At 42.5% G+C, this 10,000-nt stretch overlaps 2 protein-coding genes across 4 annotated transcripts in view; both read left to right on the plus strand.

Moving 5' to 3' along the window:
- The window catches only part of LOC116046602 (galactose-specific lectin nattectin-like), a 253,084-nt gene that overhangs the window by 129,451 nt on the left and 113,633 nt on the right, over positions 1-10,000 (plus strand). The window lies entirely within an intron of this gene.
- lcp1 (lymphocyte cytosolic protein 1 (L-plastin)) overlaps positions 7,537-10,000 on the plus strand; it is a 34,435-nt gene continuing 31,971 nt past the window's right edge. The window contains exon 1 of one of the 3 annotated variants that reach the window (XM_036004114.1): positions 7,537-7,700. The gene's annotated coding sequence lies outside the window, so the exon portion shown is untranslated. Of the gene's footprint in view, positions 7,715-10,000 lie in introns of all 3 variants that reach the window. The other 2 variants (XM_031294979.2, XM_031294980.2) reach the window with 2 other exon arrangements.

The following is a 10,000-nucleotide window of genomic DNA, read 5'->3' on the forward strand; positions in this document are numbered from 1 at the left end:
CGACGGCCGGTTATCAGCTCGGTGTGTCAGCGCCTTTAGGTGTATGTATTTAGCGGGGGTCTCTTTGTGTGTCTTTGTAGTTGTGTTGTGTCTCTTTTTGGTCGTATGTAGGGCTGTCAGCATTAACGCGTTAATCGCGATGCGATTAAGGGCCGAGCATAATGTGTTAATTTTTTTTAATCATATTAATCGCATGGCGCCATTTATTCATTTATTTTCACTTCACTCGGCTTTGCGTCGTGCCTAACAGGCGACTATTTTGCCGTACTTCCTCGTAACACATCCTGCTGCTGCAGGAATAGCAACGCTGATTTCGGTGCCTCATTCTGGTGCCACTGATATGTCTGCTCTTCTCTCTGATGCTCTGAAACAGACGTTACAGGAAACAGAAACAACGCTGCACGTGACGCTAGTTAACACTATACTCAACAGCAGCTAACATTAGCCTACCGCCTGCTAGTTAACACTATACTCGATAGCAGCTAACGTTAGCCTACCGCTAGCTAGTTAACACTATACTCGACAGCAGGTAACGTTAGCCTACCGCTAGCTAGTTAACACTATACTCGACAGCAGCTAACGTTAGCCTACCGCTAGCTAGTTAACACTATACTCGACAGCAGCTAACGTTAGCCTACCGCTAGCTAGTTAACACTATACTCGACAGCAGCTAACGTTAGCCTACCGCTAGCTAGTTAACACTACACTCGACAGCAGCTAACGTTAGCCTACCGCTAGCTAGTTAACACTACACTCGACAGCAGCTAACGTTAGCCTACCGCTAGCTAGTTAACACTACACTCGACAGCAGCTAACGTTAGCCTACCGCTAGCTAGTTAACACTACACTCGACAGCAGCTAACGTTAGCCTACCGCTAGCTAGTTAACACTACACTCGACAGCAGCTAACGTTAGCCTACCGCTAGCTAGTTAACACTACACTCGACAGCAGCTAACGTTAGCCTACCGCTAGCTAGTTAACACTACACTCGACAGCAGCTAACGTTAGCCTACCGCTAGCTAGTTAACACTATACTCGAAAGCAGCTAACGTTAGCCTACTGTTAGCTAGTAGCTGGATTAAACACGGTTAAAATGCTGACAGCTAACGCTGAACGGTGTAAAGTTTGTCTGTATTTCACTGTAGAGGACTGTGACTCAACACCAGGATGTAACAATCTGCAGCTGCCGTTGTCAGAAAAACACAGACGGTGCGTTCAATGAAACTGGTAATTTACAGCCTCGTGGTGCATTCAAAGTTGTTGTTAAATTCAAATGTGTGACTACATTAAATATATAATAAACAAATACAAATCTTAAAATCAAGTTCATAAAGTAACTTTCTTTGCATTCATTTGATTCCCAATCAAGATCCACTGGTAAGAATGGCTTTCCATTGCTAATATGGACTTAAAAACTGTTCTGAAATGCAAAATAATAGAATTTCAATCATGTGATTAATCGCGATTAAGAAAATGTAATCATTTGACAGCCCTAGTTTTTTCTTTGGGATGTATTGGGTCTCTGTTATTTGGCGTAGGCAAAAAAAATCAGTAAAAATATCAAACCAGGATTCATACGCATTTTAACCAATACTTTTCCATGACTTTTCATGACTTTTTGGCAAATTTCCATGACTACGTATTCATGAAAATGTCAGTCGACATTATACAATAACTGTCCGTCCACACCGCCGCCGACTTGAGCTGCAAAGAAGCTCTGGCCGCCCGGTCAAGGACGCTGGTCAGAAAGTCCGGGGAAGCTGTTTGAGGCTTTGGCCGCTCTGACGTAGCAGCATTCTATGTTCATCATGGAAAAAGATCAAGCAGCCACTGCACGGCCAATACACTGACCCTAGAAACCTTTTATAAATTACATATATAATGACAGAATGTGTATTGGTTGTTGGTCGCAGCGGTGTCTGTTAGCAGTTAGCTCGCTCGTTAGTTACTATGCATCCTGATAAAGTTCCCTTGGCCCCCACATCATCACATACCCTTCACCATACCCCCACATCATCACATACCCTTCACCATACCCCCACATCATCACATACCCTTCACCATACCCCCACATCATCACATACCCTTCACCATACCTAGAGATTGCCATGGTTTTATGTCAGTTAGCCTAATAGCTGGTCTGATTTGCATTGAGAGATGATTTTATGGAAAGTACCCCATGCCAATCTCTAGGTATGGTGAAGGGTATGTGATGATGTGGGGGTATGTGATGATGTGGGGGTATGGTGAAGGGTATGTGATGATGTGGGGGTATGGTGAAGGGTATGTGATGATGTGGGGTATGGTGAAGGGTATGTGATGATGTGGGGTATGGTGAAGGGTATGTGATGATGTGGGGGTATGATGAAGGGTATGTGATGATGTGGGGGTATGGTGAAGGGTATGTGATGATGTGGGGGTATGGTGAAGGGTATGTGATGATGTGGGGGTATGGTGAAGGGTATGTGATGATGTGGGGGTATGGTGAAGGGTATGTGATGATGTGGGGGTATGGTGAAGGGTATGTGATGATGTGGGGTATGGTGAAGGGTATGTGATGATGTGGGGTATGGTGAAGGGTATGTGATGATGTGGGGGTATGGTGAAGGGTATGTGATGATGTGGGGTATGGTGAAGGGTATGTGATGATGTGGGGGTATGGTGAAGGGTATGTGATGATGTGGGGGTATGGTGAAGGGTATGTGATGATGTGGGGGTATGGTGAAGGGTATGTGATGATGTGGGGGTATGGTGAAGGGTATGTGATGATGTGGGGTATGGTGAAGGGTATGTGATGATGTGGGGGTATGGTGAAGGGTATGTGATGATGTGGGGGTATAGTGAAGGGTATGTGATGATGTGGGGGCCAAGGGAACTTTATCAGGATGCATAGTATCCTGGATCCATGAAATAACTGGCCTTTCAAAATAAAAGTCTGCCTGCCTCTATGGGAATTTAACATAGGGGTGTACTGACTTATGACCCCTTGCATTTTAAGGAAGAACATTTATTTATTTATTTATTTAGGATACATTATTCATTCACAAAGAAAGAAAATTGGTGTCCTTAAAGACTGGATTTTTCCAATTTTTTTTAATTAAGGCATTAAAATCAATTTCCAAAAACTTTTTTTATTCCTCTTTTTAGTCAACTTTAGCATGGGTGTGCTAATTTTTTCACATGACTGTATTTCACAGAGGAATCTTAATCTGCATTAATCAGAGGAGAGTTTACCTGAAGGTCTGGGAGCAGGACGGGTTTTCGTGACGGGAGGGATCCTTTTGGGGGGCAGCGGCCTCCGAAGAAGCCAGATGTGGTTCGAAGACATGATGTGAAGGTTTCTGCTGAGTGTTAACAACATGTAGGTCCAGTGGTGTAATGTAACTAAGTACATTTACTCCAGTACTGTACTTTAAGTCCAGATGTTGAGGTACTTGTACTTTACTTGGGTCTTTTCTTTTCATGCCACTTTCTACTTCTACTCCGCTACATTCATCTGTTACAGCTTTAGTTACTAGTTACTTAGTTACTAGTTACTTTAGTTACTTCACTACATTCATCTGTTACAGCTTTAGTTACTAGTTACTTAGTTACTAGTTACTTTAGTTACTCCACTACATTCATCTGTTACAGCTTTAGTTACTAGTTACTTTAGTTACTCTGCTACATTCATCTGTTACAGCTTTAGTTACTAGTTACTCTAGTTACTAGTTACTTTAGTTACTAGTTACTTTAGTTACTCCACTACAGCTTTAGTTACTAGTTACTTTAGCTACTAGTTACTTTAGTAACTCCACTACACTCATCTGTTACAGCTTTAGTTACTAGTTACTTTAGTTACTCCACTACATTCATCTGTTACAGCTTTAGTTACTAGTTACTTTAGTTACTAGTTACTTTAGTTACTCCACTACACTCATCTGTTACAGCTTTAGTTACTAGTTACTTTAGTTACTCCACTACACTCATCTGTTACAGCTTTAGTTACTAGTTACTTTAGTTACTAGTTACTTTAGTTACTCCACTACACTCATCTGTTACAGCTTTAGTTACTAGTTACCAAGTACTATACTAAGTATCGTCAGGACAATGTAGTTGAAGTATTAAAAGTGAAGAAGAATGCTCCTGATTTAGAAAGAGGAAACTATCCAAACACACACACACACACACAGAGACACACACAGCCACACACACACACACACACACACACACACACACACACACACACACACACACACACACAGAAAGTGTCTCTCTGTGTGTGTGTGTGTGTGTGTGTTTGGATAGTTTCCTCTTTCTAAAATAGGAGCATTGTTCTTCACTTTTAATACTTTAACTACATTGTCCTGATGATACTTACACACCTTTACTGAAGTAATAATCTAAATGCAGGACTTTAACTTGTAACAGAGTATTATTACAGTGTGTATTAGTACTTTACTGAAGTAAATGATCTGAATACTTCTTCCAGCTAGTTTAAAATCAACTAGAAGTAACTTAAAAAGACAATATAATAACAATAATATCTTACCGCGGAGACTTCTTACTTTTCTTTTCGGTGTTTGGTTGCCTTAGCAACGGTCATAGCGACAGTCAACTCTTATTTGACAGACATCCAACCAATCGGCTCTTCCCAAACTCAACACCTGCTCCTGATTGGCTAAAAATAACAACATCAACAACAGCCGTTAGAGGAATCAACCGTTCTCTTAATACAGCCATGGAATCAACTAGCTTAGCTAGCTTGCTGCTGTTTTAGTCGACAAACCAAAACAAACATGGAGCCGTCCAAAGGGACAGTTTACCTGGATAAAGAAGGGCAACACCAACCAGTCGCAGACACTTTAAAGAGTTTGTTCGGCACTTAAACAAAGACCTACCGACCGGAAGTGAACGAGGTAAATGTAGTGTGACAGTTGTAGCTAGTTGCAGAAGCTGCTATCATGTGTTAGCCTAGTTGTGTGAGAAAACGTTTAGGTAAAAGTAGGCTATGTGGACCCCACCTGTCTGTCTCTTTATCTGCCTGTCTGTCTCTTTATCTGTCTCTATCTACCTACCTGTCTGTCTCTTTATCTACCTGTCTGTCTCTTTATCTACCTGTCTGTCTCTTTATCTACCTGTCTGTCTCTTTATCTGTCTCTATCTACCTGTCTGTCTCTTTATCTACCTGTCTGTCTCTTTATCTACCTGTCTGTCTCTTTATCTGTCTCTATCTACCTGTCTGTCTCTTTATCTACCTGTCTGTCGCTTTATCCACCTGTCTGTCTCTTTATCCACCTGTCTGTCTCTATAGCTTCTTTATCTACCTGTCTGTCTCTTTATCTACCTGTCTGTCTCTATAGCTTCTTTATCTACCTGTCTGTCTCTTAACTACCTGTCTGTCTCTATAGCTTCTTTATCTACCTGTCTGTCTCTATAGCTTCTTTATCTACCTGTCTGTCTCTCTAACTACCTGTCTGTCTCTATAGCTTCTTTATCTACCTGTCTGTCTCTCTAACTACCTGTCTGTCTCTATAGCTTCTTTATCTACCTGTCTGTCTCTCTAACTACCTGTCTGTCTCTATAGCTTCTTTATCTACCTGTCTGTCTCTCTAACTACCTGTCTGTCTCTATAGCTTCTTTATCTACCTGTCTGTCTCTTAACTACCTGTCTGTCTCTCTACCTGTCTGTTTTTTGTCTCCACACGTCTGTCTCTTAACTACCTGTCTGTCTCTATACCTTCTTTATCTACCTGTCTGTCTCTTATTTACCTTTTTGTCTCTAATTCAATGCTCTAACTACCTGTCTGTCTCTACTTTTGATTGGCATTTTAAACTAGCTGTCTGTCTCTAACTAGCTGTCTGTGTCTTACTGTATTTACCTCCATGTCTCTAACTACCTGTCTGTCTACCTGTCTGTTTTTATTGTCTCTACCTGTCTGTCGGTCTCTTCACTACCTATCTGTCTATTATTTACTTCCTTGTCTCTCTCTCTGTCTGTCTCTACTGTTGATTGGCATTTTAAACCAGCTGTCTGTGTCTCTGCCTGGCGGTCTCTCTCACTACCTGTCTGTCTTTCTGGCTGCCTGCCTGTCTCTGTAGCTTCTTCATCTACCTGTCTGTCTCTCCTAACACCTGTCTTCTTCTAGTTCTTCTCTGATTCCTGGCGGATCCCAAACCAATGTGTTAAGGTGCGTACGGCCCGACTGTCCCTGAGTGTAACACCAGGCCTCAAACTCTTCAGGTTACATTCTTAGATACAATAACAACACATATATATATATATATATATATATATATATATATATATATATATATATATATATATATATATATATATATATATTATATTTAATGTCCAAAGAGCCCTACAGCATCCCCTAGTTTTCTTACTCATCCAAATTCCAGCTTTGTTCTTATTCATAAATCTGATCATGCAACATGTTGCGCTCCAAATCAAATTCATAATTACAGGTAGTTTTAATTATTACTCTATCAACACAGACATTTACATCAATTGTCTGGCGTTATAATGTATTTGCCTCTGGTGTACTGTGGAGTGGGTAAGACTGCTTTTAGATACTGTTGACTTGCGCTAGCCTAGCACCAGCTAGCCTAGGACCAGCTAGCCTATCACCAGCTAGCCTACCACCAGCTAGCCTACCACCAGCTAGCCTACCACCAGCTAGCCTAGCACCAGCTAGACTAGCACCAGCTAGCCTACCACCAGCTAGCCTAGCACCAGCTAGCCTACCACCAGCTAGCCTACCACCAGCTAGCCTAGCACCAGCTAGCCTAGCACCAGCTAGACTACCACCAGCTAGCCTTCCACCAGCTAACTCTGCAGCTGGAAGGCCTGGATGAAAACTGTTGAAAACTGTCTCCACTGATAATTATATATATTTATCAGTATATATATATAGAGCTGGGCAATATATGGATATTATATCGATATCGTGATATGAGACTAGATATCGTCCTAGATTTTGGATATCGTAATATGACATAAGTGGTGTCTTTTCCTGGTTTTAAAGGCTGCATTACAGTAAAGTGATGTCATTTTCTGAACCTACCAGACTGTTGTAGCTGTTCTATAATTTGCCTTTACCTACTTAGTCATTATATCCACATTACTGATGATTATTTATCTAAAATCTCATTGTGTAAATATTTTGTGAAAGCACCAATAGTCAACACTACAATATAGTTGCGGTATTGATATCGAGATGTTTGGTCAAAAATATGGTGATATTTGATTTTCTCCATATCGCCCAGCCTATAACACACTGGCTAACTTGGAAATGAGGTCCTATGTCCAAAATTCTGAACCACCCTGTTAAGCTTAACTGTATCTGTGGATGGCTACCTTACCTATAGACCTGTAGACAATCAATGTTGTGTACATTAAAATCTATCTCTTTAATACTAATATGATGGATTAACCCCTGTGGTGTGGGGTGACCTTACCTTGCAGCCAGCGTGCATTGCCATATAAAGACAAAATGCCTCTCATTCCTCTTTCTGAAGTGGCTGCTATGTCACTTCCTTCCTCATAGATTTGACTACACGCGTCGTCACCCTGCTTTCGGTGGCTCCTCAGTGCGCTGCCTGTCGAGTCGCGAGCAGCCAGACGGACGGACGGACCAGCTGAGGACGACAGAGACGTGAAATAATCCTCCACGCACCAGAGAGCCATCCTCGCATCACCTCACCTCTCAGGTAACCAAGCACCAGGTGTGTCCTGAAGGGTTTTTGTTGCTGTGTGTGTGTGTGTGTGTGTGTGTGTGTGTGTGTGTGTGAAAGAGGGGAAAGCAGAAGTGTTTGTAATCGCACGCTGACATGCATAAATCTAGGTTTTTTTTTGTTTTTAAATAATCAGGTTCAGTCCAGGTTTTTCCTTCTCAAATGGTCCCACTTCACGTAAAAAAAGAACCCAAGGCAACAACCCAGAACTTAAAACCCTGCATCGCTCTGTGCACGTCTGAGAAAAAAAATCATTTCCAACTTGTGCGAGTCAGTAAGAGGTGACAGCAGTCACTGTGATTTATTTTTTTACGGCTGTGTGTTTGTGTGAAAGAGGGATGCAGTAAAGACCGAGAAGGGGAAGCCAGAGCGTTCGTAATCACACATTGTGTTTTCATACAATCTACATTTTTATAACCTGAAAAAAAAAAAAAAACCCCGCCGACGGTCTAGTCCAGGTTTGTGTATCACAAATGGCCCCCTCTCCGTTTTCATAAACGCAAAACACAAAGCCAAACACCCCATAACCCTAAAAAACCTGCATCGCTGACATTTTAAATACTCGTTTGACGTGCACGTTTGAGGAGAACGTCATTTTTGCACCAGCGAGATGGCAGTTTGAGGCAGTTTGAGGCCTGCAGCCGAGAGGAAGGAGAAGTCGAACCACTGCAGCGAGCTGAAAAGGAAGTTTGCGGTTAGCTTCACTTCAACTGCAACAAAAAAAAACCCCTCTCCACAAACCAGAGACTCTGACATCAGATCAGGACTGTGAGAGGCCTCTGTGCAGCGTTTTCTCTGCCTAGGCTTCAACGTGAGCATCAGAACTGACTAAATAAGTACGTAAAGTTGATTTAGGAAGCGATAAAGTGAAATACAATAAATGAAAGACATGAGAACACAAAGGAACTCAAAGGTACATCAGATACCAGACTGATCTCACGAAATGGCGTGTGTATGACGCGCCAATTGGAATGCCGTTATTGGCGTGTTATCAAGACGCATACTGGCTTTTTAGCGTGTTTATCAACGCCGTTTTTGGCCTCCGTTGACTTACATTGCGATTGCGTGTGAATTGACGCCGTAGCGAGTAGTATGAAAGGGTGAAAATCTGTGTAGGGCGGTTGGTTAAGGGGGAGGATGGGTCAAACACAGGGCTGTCACCCAGGAGACCGGGGATCGGGTCCCGCGTGTGGCGTTTCCTAAACTCAACCCCGTTATTCTTTTCCTAATCCCAACCGTTTGTCCGTTTCTTGTTTCCCTAAAACCCGCGTGTGAAGTAGCCTCGCAATAACGTGGCACTTTCTAAAGCCACGTGGCGCGTGTGTTTACTCTGTGACGTCGCAGACCGCCGTCCGCTGTATAGGGCGTAGACACGCACGCGGAGAGCTCAAAATGCGTCCAGATAACACGCCACTTGGGCTTAAGAAAGTGGGCGTGTATGTCTACGCAAAGTCATGGATGTCACGTTGTCAAATCAGAAAAATAAGACTAAAAGCCTGTTTGAATAGCAAAGTCTTCAACTGCTTTTTAACCCTCGCGTGTCTTCCATTGGACCGTGCACTCGGCGCCACATTTGTCCCTTTTTTCATTGTTTTTTTGGCGTTTTTTTTCTTCTTTTCACTACCGTGTACGAACACCACTAACACCAACTCATTCCTAGTTTTACACTGTTTGGATTGCATAGTCAATAAACCTCATTTATTAAGGAAATGATACCTAATCCTTGCGTTAAAAAAGCAGAAATTGTGAAATATTTAGACTCATATTAAAGGAAGGAAGGACAGTCACAGACGGGACAACGTTGAGTCAGGATATTGTTTCAAAAACATTTAAATTTCTTTTTCAAATGCTAAAAAACATCAGCCTGGTTGACCCCAGACCCTCCTCAGCTGTAACTGAGAGAGGTTCTGGGGAAGCTTCATTCACAGCCCATTTCCAAAGGGGCGTCGCCAGCGGACGCCGCTCAAATGCCTCTGGGCGCGTTGGATAGTCCTTCAACCAACCAGACCAACGATCCGGGTGACGTAGCAGCCGCCGCCGCTCTACCGTCTATTGGTGCCTCAATTTGGAAACATTGGAAATGGGCTCTTGGCCAGACGGACTTGCAGAGCCAATCTCAAATTTACCGTAAGTTCGTCAGGGTATTCCCGAGCTTATCAGTCCCTCCAGAAAAACGTGATTATGCGATCGCATAATTCGATGTAGGGCTGCCACCTCTTAGTCGATTAGTCGGCTAACGGGTCGTTTTGGTCTTAGTTGACTAAGATTTCTTTAGTT

This window comes from Sander lucioperca, chromosome 8 (genome assembly GCF_008315115.2).
Source record: "Sander lucioperca isolate FBNREF2018 chromosome 8, SLUC_FBN_1.2, whole genome shotgun sequence".
Lineage (NCBI taxonomy): Eukaryota > Metazoa > Chordata > Actinopteri > Perciformes > Percidae > Sander > Sander lucioperca.